Source organism: Salmo salar, unplaced genomic scaffold (assembly GCF_905237065.1).
Source record: "Salmo salar unplaced genomic scaffold, Ssal_v3.1, whole genome shotgun sequence".
NCBI classification, from domain to species: domain Eukaryota; kingdom Metazoa; phylum Chordata; class Actinopteri; order Salmoniformes; family Salmonidae; genus Salmo; species Salmo salar.
The window spans coordinates 27357-37416 of record NW_025550696.1 but is presented as its reverse complement, the minus strand read 5'-3'; positions in this window follow the sequence as shown (position 1 = coordinate 37416).

Sequence of the window (10060 nt, the reverse complement as noted above, 5' to 3'; positions counted from 1 at the left end):
AAATAGTTACATGTTTGAGAAATTGAAGTAATAGCATTTTTAAGGTATTTGAATATCGCGCCACGGGATTAGACTGGCTGTTGCGTAGGTGGGACGATTTGGTGCCACCTACCCTAGAGAGGTTAAACGGGTTAACAATTAAACATAGTTAGTGGATTAAATAAATAACAGTCATCACATTAATGAAAGTCACGACAAAGGATATGCATTGGTGCATTTAAATCAACATCTGTATGTGTCTACTAGTGGAGGCAGGTGAGATGCCTTTGGATATACAAAAAATTGTCAGTAGCTTATTGGGTTGAAAGGCTGTGAGGTTTAGCATACCACTGCTACTGTTCTAGATGAATGTTGGGAATATACTAGTAGACAAGGTAGTGGTTTTGGTTGGACTGTTGGAAAGCTTGCTGATGTGAGTGGTTTGAGGGACGTCGGAGGTTGACCCGTCTGTGGTCATAGGGGATGTTCCTCCATGGTTACTCCCAGATCCTGTTGTTGATCTAACTTTGGTAGAGAAAAGGAAATATTGGTTCAGAAGTCAGTGAAACTGGTTGACAATTACATTGATCTATGTCTTTACTTGGCTCATTGCGCTCTAGCGACTCCTTGTGGTTGGCCGGGCACCTGCAGGCTGACCTCAGTCGTCAGTTGAACTGTGTTTCATCCAACACATTGGTGCAGCTGGCTTCCGGGTTAAGAGGGCAGGTGTCAAGAAAGTAGCGCGGCTTGGCGGGGTCGTGTTTCGGAGGACGCATGTGTCTTAATCATTAATAGCAATTAAATGTATTACAACTATGTTTATATCCACAATTAAATATTACCGCTACTACTGAAACTCTTGTCTATGTCATCGTGTCAGCTAAACTGGATGCCGTGTCAGAATTAAGGCTACTGTTGAACTCGTCATCTTTCTTCTAGAATCCAGAGGACATAAAACAGTATAGAGGCAAGATGGATATCGATTTAACGACATGTAAATATTTTAATATATGCTTTTCATATTAATGCAAAATTACTGTTCTTTTAAAAATATTTGTCACAAAAACAAGCGTATCTCTGTGAAATGTCAATGGAGCACTGAGCGTACCACAAGCTTTTTATTTTCAAGGCCTTTTACATTTAATTCAGGTCTTGTCATGTTCATTTTGCTTTTTGAGACCCACGGAAGCAACTTTGAAGACAATCACCACAACGTGTAAAACAAAACAAAAATGATTAGAGAAAGCTGCGTGGCTCTGTCAACAGAAGGTGATGAAATCTGACTTTTTGTGTATAATGATATGCTAAAGAAACACCCCACTGAACGATTTAGAACATGAAGACTCATTCTGTCTTTGTAAAAATGTATTAAAAGTAAAATTGTATCACCAAAGCGCATTTTCACTCACAATGGGTAGAGTGGGTGAGCATTCTATACTGTGCAAGTAGGCTGTTGGTAGGCCTACTATTGAAATTTTTTTTATTTTCGTGTTTTTGCTTTCAAAATCAACCTTTGTTAATATAAAAACAATAACATTGGATGTACACAAAAAAGTAAAAAGAAAATCAGGAGACCACCTTTAAGGTCTGGGAAAATCCTATGAAATTTAGATTTGTTATTTTGTGTAGTTATCCATTAATTCAAGTGAGCAGGCACAGAGTACTGTTGTTGGGTTAGCTGTGTTTCTGTAGTACAGGCAGCTAGCACTGTTGTTGGGTTAGCTGTGTTTCTTTAGTACAGGCACCTAGCACTGTTGTTGGGTTAGCTGTGTTTCTTTAGTACAGGTACCGAGCACTGTTGTTGGGTTAGCTGTGTTTCTGTAGTACAGGCACCGAGCACTGTTGTTGGGTTAGCTGTGTTTCTGAAGAACAGGCACCTAGCACTGTTGTTGGGTTAGTTGTGTTTCTGTAGTACAGGCAGCTAGCACTGTTGTTGGGTTAGCAGTGTTTCTGTAGTACAGGCACCTAGCACTGTTGTTGGGTTAGCAGTGTTTCTGTAGTACAGGCACCTAGCACTGTTGTTGGGTTAGCTGTGTTTCTGTAGAAGACATGAGATGGAGTTTGCCGAACAAAAGGCCACTGGATTGATGCAAGTAGTCATGATATCATTCTGACAGGTAGGTATAGGCTACTTTGTAGCTTTGTAGCTGGTCAACATTTAATAGAGAAGGTTTTAGGGAAAGCCTTTCCATCTACCAGAAGACAGTTAGGTCTATCATTACCATCTCTATATTTTATTCGTTCCTTAATTGTTTGAAACCTGGACCTTTGTTCTTCATATTATGAGGCATGTCTTACCTTGCTTCAAGGTAGCCAAGCCAAAATACTACCATAAAAATGTTGAGGGAAATATTTTATAAACTCATATGTGCTCTCTAGTTGTTCAAATCAACTTTCTTTTAATGTCTAGCATTCATTGTCTGACTGTCGACAGAGTGCGGATTGGTACTTATCCCGGTAGGAGGCCGTTCCTTATCATGCTAGAACAGAAGACATACTTGCTGTGTGTGGATGAACCTGACTTTGGCTGACAACTTGACTTTGAGCCAATCAGAGAGCAGGAACCTCCATATGGGGAAGCGACAAGAAAAAGGAAAAAAAGAATGCCATTTTCATCAGAATTGTTGTACCTAAAACAATAATGCTGCATAATACAACTTTTTTTTCTATATCAAGTCTTTCTATATTTTATGTCTAGCTAAGAGTTTTGTGTTTGAAGAAGGATTTTTTGTTAGGTTTGATAATGTACACTAGATTATTAGTTAGCTACTGAGCAAGGCAGTCACACACACTTCATATGAAACGAATGGTGTGGTGATTGCAGCATAATGCTAGCACAACAGCTAGCTAGCTAGCGAATCATGGTAACCATTTAGCTAACTTTAGCCAGGTAGCTAAAAAAATGTATATTTTGGCTGTATGCAATTATGGAGAGTGGATAAAATTGTTTCTTTGTCATCTTGCTAGCTAGTTATCTAGCTGTGGGCATCTGACTAGTATCAACAAGGTCTTTCTACAACACCAGCACAGCTGGCTAACATTGACCAGAACATAAAGCAACACACACGGACATGCATTGCCAACAAACGCAAGCTTCTGGTTTGGAATATTTTAACAAGGCTGAGTGGTTGACGACTTCACAATCTTTTCTGTGTGAACATAAAAGAGATTGACTGCCGACAATAATTGGAGGTGTTAAATACTAATCGGCAGGCAAACATTTGACAATCCTACCGGTGTGTCTGAGCTGAAACGGATTGATGAATTTTAAACGGACTGTTTTTCTGTAAAATGTTGAACTGAATTTGGTGTTTCTGTTGTCATACAATCATCTCTGTTGTTCACCATATGTCAACGGTTGACTCTTGTTGAAAAACAATTGGCTCAATCCAGAATGGGTGGGTAGAGTTCACCCTTTTAAAACCTGTCGGATTGGTCCATGATGTGATGCAGAGTTCTGTCTTACTATCCAGGTCTGTGCCCAAACAATTTGAGTTTCTACTTTTAAAAATCCACCTTTCCAGAAACAAGTCTCTAACCATTGCCGCTTGCTATAGACCACCTACTGCCCCCAGCTGTGCCCTGGACACCATATGTGAATTGATTGCCCCCCATCTATCTTCAGAGCTCGTGCTGTTAGGTGACCTAAACTGGGACATGCTTAACACCCCGGCCATCCTACAATCTAAGCTTGATGCCCTCAATCTCACCCAAATTATCAATGAACCTACCAGGTACAACCCCAAATCCGTAAACACATGCACCCTCATAGATATCATCCTAACCAACCTTCCCTCCAAATACACCTCTGCTGTCTTCAACCAGGATCTCAGCGATCACTGCCTCATTCATTGCGTCCGTAATGGGTCTGCGGTCAAACGACCACCCCTCATCACTGTCAAACGCTCCCTAAAACACTTCAGCGAGCAGGCCTTTCTAATCTACCTGGCCCGGGTATCCTGGAAGGATATTGACATCATTCCGTCAGTAGAAGATGCCTGGTTATTCTTTAAAAGTGCTTTCCTCACAATCTCAAATAAGCATGCCCCATTCAAAAAATGTTGAACCAGGAACAGATATATCCCGTGGTTAACTCCAGACCTGTTCAACCTCTCTTTCGTAGCGTCTGAGTTCCCCAAAGATTGAAAGCTGCCGCAGTCATACCCCTGTTCACAGGGGGAGACACTCTAGACCCAAACTACTACAGACCTATATCTATCCTACCCTGCCTTTCTAAGGTCTTCGAAAGCCAAGTTAACAAACAGATCACCGACCATTTCGAATCCCACCGTACCTTCTCTGCTATGCAATCTGGTTTCTGAGCTGGTCATGAGTGCACCTCAGCCACGCTCAAGGTCCTAAACGATATCATAACCACCATCGATAAGAGACAATACTGGGCAGCAGTATTCATCGACCTGGCCAAGGCTTTCGACTCTGTCAATCACCACATTCTTGTCGGCAGACTCAATAGCCTTGGTTTCTCAAATGACTGCCTCGCCTGGTTCACCAACTACTTCTCAGACAGAGTTCAGTGTGTCAAATCGGAGAGCCTGTTGTCCGGACCTTTGGCAGTCTCTATGGGGGTGCCACAGGGTTCAATTCTCCAGCCGACTCTTTTCTCTGTATACATCAATCATGTCGCTCTTGCTGCTGGTGATTCTCGGATCCACCTCTACGCACACGACACCATTCCGTATACTTCTGGCTCTTCTTTGGACACTGTGTTAACTAACCTCCAGACGAGCTTCAATGCCATACAACTCTCCTTCTGTGGCCTCCAACTGCTCTTAAATGCAAGTAAAACTAAATGCATGCTCTTCAACCGATCGCTGCCACCTGCCCGCCCGTCCAGTATCACTTCTCTGGACGGTTCCGACTTAGAATATGTCGACAACTACAAATACCTAGGCATCTGGTTAGACTGTAAACTCTCCTTCCAGACTCACATGAAGCATCTCCAATCTAAAATTAAATCTAGAATCGGCTTCCTATTTTGCAACAAAGCATCCTTCACTCATGCTGCCGAACATACCCTCGTAAAACTGACTTTTCTGCCGATCCTTGACTTCGGCGATGTCATTTACAAAATAGCCTCCAACACTCTACTAAGCAAATTGGATGCAGTCTATCACAGTGCAGTCAGTTTTGTCACCAAAGCCCCATATACTTCCCACCACTGCGACCTGTATGCTCTCGTTGGCTGGCCCTCGCTACATATTCATCGCCAAACCCACTGGCTCCAGGTCATCTATAAGTCTTTGCTAGGTAAAGCCCCGCCTTATCTCAGCTCACTGGTCACCATAGCAGCACCCACCCGTAGCACGCGCTCCAGCAGGTATATTTCACTGGTCACCCCCAAAGCCAATTCTTCGTTTGGCCGCCTTTCCTTCCAGTTCTCTGCTGCCAATGACTGGAACGAATTGCAAAAATCACTGAAGCTGGAGACCCATTTCTCCCTCAATAACTTTAAGCACCAGCTGTCAGAGCAGCTCACAGATCACTGCACCTGTACATAGCCCATCTGTAAATAGCCCATCCAACTACCTCATCCCCATAAAATAATTTATTATTCATTTTTTAACTCCTTTGCACCCCAGTACCTATCTCTACTTGCACATTCATCTTTTGCACATCTATCACTCCAGTGTTTAATTGCTAAATTGTAATTATTTCGCCACTATGGCCTATTCATTGTCTACCTCATTTATCTTACCTCATTTGCACTCACTGTATATAGACTTTTTCTCTATTGTATTATTGACTGCATGTTTGTTTATTCCATGTGCAACTCTGTGTTGTTTGTGTCTCACTGATTTGTTTTATCTTTGCCAGGTCGCAGTTGTAAATGAGAACTTGTTCTCACCTAGCCTACTTGTTTAAATAAAGATGAAAAAAGAATATCAATGTGCAAACTCCACCCTCCAGCACACCAGTGTACACCAGCTGAATGAAATCCAGAGCACCTAATCCAATTGGGAAATTGAACCAATTGAAATGAAGTTCATTGGCTAACAGCTGAACATAATTAGCCATCCAGGATAGAAGGGTCTGGGATTCCTTTATGAGGTGCAACCAAAACAGCTGTTTGACATAGCAACAGGGATATTCTGTCAAGGTGTCTCTCTAGCATTTGTTCTTAATACCGTTGTGGTTTTGATCACTAAAATGGCTGTGACTTTTGGACTCTCGTTGAGGTTAGTTTTTCAATGTAGTCATCTGGTTGGTTTACCTTGTCTTAAAGTTTTCACTGGTTACTTGTGTTTAACTGTCTGAATGTTTTGTAGTGTTTCTTGGATTTGCTGCCTGCTAATTGGAGGGATAACTTGTTTTACACTTAAAGGTGTGTTTTGGTTTACACTACTTCAGTTCAAATCAGTCTAGTTCCGATAGCTTAAGACTGGCATTTTACCACAATGTTTATTTTGTTTTCTAGGTAATTCTAATGGGCATCATGCCTACACTGGACCTGAACCAACTGGATCCTATGCCAAAGCAAGTGTGGTGCCTAGTCCAAATGCTAAAGCTACTGGCCACAATGCCACGTCAGCAGAAGCTACTGGCCACAATGCCACGTCAGCAGAAGCTACTGGCCACAATGCCACGTCAGCAGAAGCTACTGGCCACAATGCCACGCCAGCAGAATCTACTGGCCACAATGCCCCGTCAAGTGTGAAGTCCGGCCCCAGCGCCTCAGCAGAAGCGTCCGGCCCCGGCGCCTCAGCAGAAGCGTCCGGCCCCGGCGCCTCAGCAGAAGCGTCCGGCCCGGCGCCTCAGCAGAAGCGTCCGGCCCGGCGCCTCAGCAGAAGCGTCCGCCGCGCTCAGCAGAAGCGCCGCCCGCGCCTCAGCAGAAGCGCCCGCGCCTCAGCAGAAGCGTCCGCCCGCGCCTCAGCAATAGCGTCCGGCCCCGGCGCCTCAGCAATAGCGTCCGGCGCCTCAGCAGAAGCGTCCGGCCCCGGCACCTCAGCAGAAGCGTCAAGCCTTGAACAGACCGCCCGACCACTCAACTAGGGAGATCATAATTTGGTTTGCATAACTCCTTAATTGTCGTTCCCCTGTTACTGTGCCTCCCTTTAGAAGAAAAGGTAACTGAGGTGGGGAAATGTGCCAACTAATGCTCTTGTTTGAAATGAGGATCTCCTTCACTTGTCCAGCGTCATGCAAATTGTTTACAGGGGTGGACACTACAATGGTATAAATGGTTTTTATAACCATACGACTAAAATTGACTTCTGACTTGCCAATATTGCTGACACACTTTTAGGTTCTACGGTTATGCTTTTGATTTAGCCTGGTGTTCCTGCTACTCTTCCATGATATGCTCAATAAACAATTTGACTTTCAATATACCTTGTCCTTAAAATATAATATTCTCTTCTGCCTGCCATGTGCTTGCTGTTTGGGAACAGACTGTGGGTCTGGAGTAAAAGGGAATGTGGATCACAACACTTGTGTAAACAGGTATGTTTACCTTTGTTTCTGGTAGTTCAAATGCTCAAGTTCTCTAAATTGTCAGAGCTCCCTCATATGTTCATACTTTACCTGTCCCTTTGTGAAGGGTGTTTGATTTACTGTAATCTGCCTGTTACCATAGGTGCCTAAAGAATGCGAGTGCAGTTTACCTCATCGTCCCATTGCCTGTTACTAACCTGTCCCAGGGACGCTAAAGTTTCTCCTTGGCCTTATTCAGAAACATTAAATCAACTTGACTCATTTTGCCTGTTCTACAATGTTGGTCTGGCCAGACACATGGATGCTCATCGCTTTCAGCTGTAAAAAATATGTCAACTCTCAATGTGGTCTTCTGCACAATCCATTTCTACCTGACCACAATGAGGTTGCACTTGCAGAACCCCCTGGCAGAAACTTTAGATTTTAAAAGGTGCACTTAATTTTGTACAAAGTGAGAGCTTATCTAGAGATGTAAATATGAATTGTTTCTTAAGCCTGGCTGGTGACTAACTACTTTAGCTTTTTTGTTATCAAGTCTTCAAACAATTTCAAAAAACACTTAGCGTTCTGATATTTTAGGATTTTCAAGCAACTATACTGGGGGGGGAATTCTCACTGTCAGGTGTTAATTTTCAGCAAACTTAACATACAAAGATTTGTATGAACATAAGATTCAACAACTGAGACAAACTGAACAAGTTCCACAGATGTGACTAACAAATGGAATAATGTGTTGTGGACACCAGATGCATTAAGAACTGCACCAGATTTGCCAGTTCTTTCTTGTGAGATGTTACCCCACTCTTCCACCAAGGCACCTGCAAGTTCCCGGACATTTCTGGGGGAATGGCCCTAGCCCTCACCCTCCGATCCAACAGGTCCTAGACGTGCTCAATGGGATTGAGGTCCGGGCTCTTCGCTGGCAATGGCAGAACACTGACATTCCTGTCTTGCAGGAAATCACGCACAGAACGAGCAGTATGGCTGGTGGCATTGTCATGCTGGAGGGTCATGTCAGGATGAGTCTGCAGGAAGGGTACCACATGAGGGAGGAGGATGTCCTCCCTGTAACGCAGCGTTGAGATTGCCTGCAATGACAATAAGCTCCGTCCGATGATGCTGTGACACACCGCCCCAGACCACGACGGACCCTCCACCTCCAAATCGATCCCGCTCCAGAGTACAGGCCTCGGTGTAACGCTCAAACGCGAATCCGACCATCACCCCTGGTGAGACAAAACCGCGACTCGTCAGTGAAGAGCACTTTTTGCCAGTCCTGTCTTGTCCAGCGACGGTGAGTTTGTGCCCATAGGCGACATCGGTGAGGACCTGCCTTCAGTCCAGCCTCTCTCAGCCTATTGTGGACAGGCTGAGCACTGATGGAGAAATTGTGCGTACCTGGTGCAACTCGAGCAGTTGTTGCCTTCCTGTACCTGTCCCGCAGGTGTGATGTTCCCATGTCCCGATCCTGTGCAGGTGTTGTCACACGTGGTCTGCCACTGCGAGGACGATCAGCTGTCCATCCTGTCTCCCCGTAGCGCTGTCTTAGGCGTCTCACAGTACGAACATTGCAATTTATTGCCCTGGCCACATCTGCAGTCCTCATGCCTCCTTGCAGCATACCTAAGGCACGTTCATGCAGATGAGCTGGGACCCTGGGCATCTTTCTTTTGTGTTTTTCAGAGTCAGTAGAAAGGCCTCTTTTGTGTTTTAAGTTTTCATAACTGTGACCTTAATTGCCTACCGTCAGTAAGCTGTTAGTGTCTTAACGACCGTTCGACAGGTGCATGTTCATTAATTGTTTATGGTTCATTGAACAAGCATGGGAAACAATGTTTAAACCCTTTACAATGAAGATCTGTGAAGTTATTTGGATTTTTACAATTCATCTTTGAAAGACAGGATCCTGAAAAAGGGACGTTTAGTTACTGACAATTTGTTCATAGAGGAATTAAATCTAAAGCTGCAAGTGTGGACTCTAATAAAATGTTTGATTAAAGCACTAAATTTGTGACAGAGGTACATGTCCTCTGGCGCTGCTTTGAAACTTTTTTTTGGTGGTGGGGGGGTCTGAATGATTTGGATTCTGTGATCATTTATCCATGATCAGATTGATCTGAGTTTATAAACATTTTTTTCAGAAAATAATCTGATGGCATCAATCTGATCCACATGTCACAGAATCCAGTTTGAGTGCTATGAACAGGCCTACACCTTGCCATCTACTGGACAGGTTGCAGTACTACTTCTACACTTTCATAGGGAGACATGAGTAAACTGTAGTGAACAAAAATAAACGCAACTTGTAAAGTGTTGGTCCCATGTTTCATGAGCTAAAATAAAAGATCTGTTGCCAGAGGATTTAATGTTCAGTTTTTTACCATAAGCCGCCTCCAACTTCGATTTAGAGAACTTGGCAGCACGTCCAACCAGCCTCACAATCATAGACCACGTGTAACCACGCCAACCAAGGACATCCACAACCGGCTTCTTTACCTGTGGGATCGTCTGAGACCAGCCATCCGGACAGCTGATGAAACGAAGGGGTATTTCTGTCTGTAATAAAGCCCTTTTGTGGGGAAAACTCATTGAAAAGTCACTGATTGGCTGGGCTTGGCTCTCAAGTGGG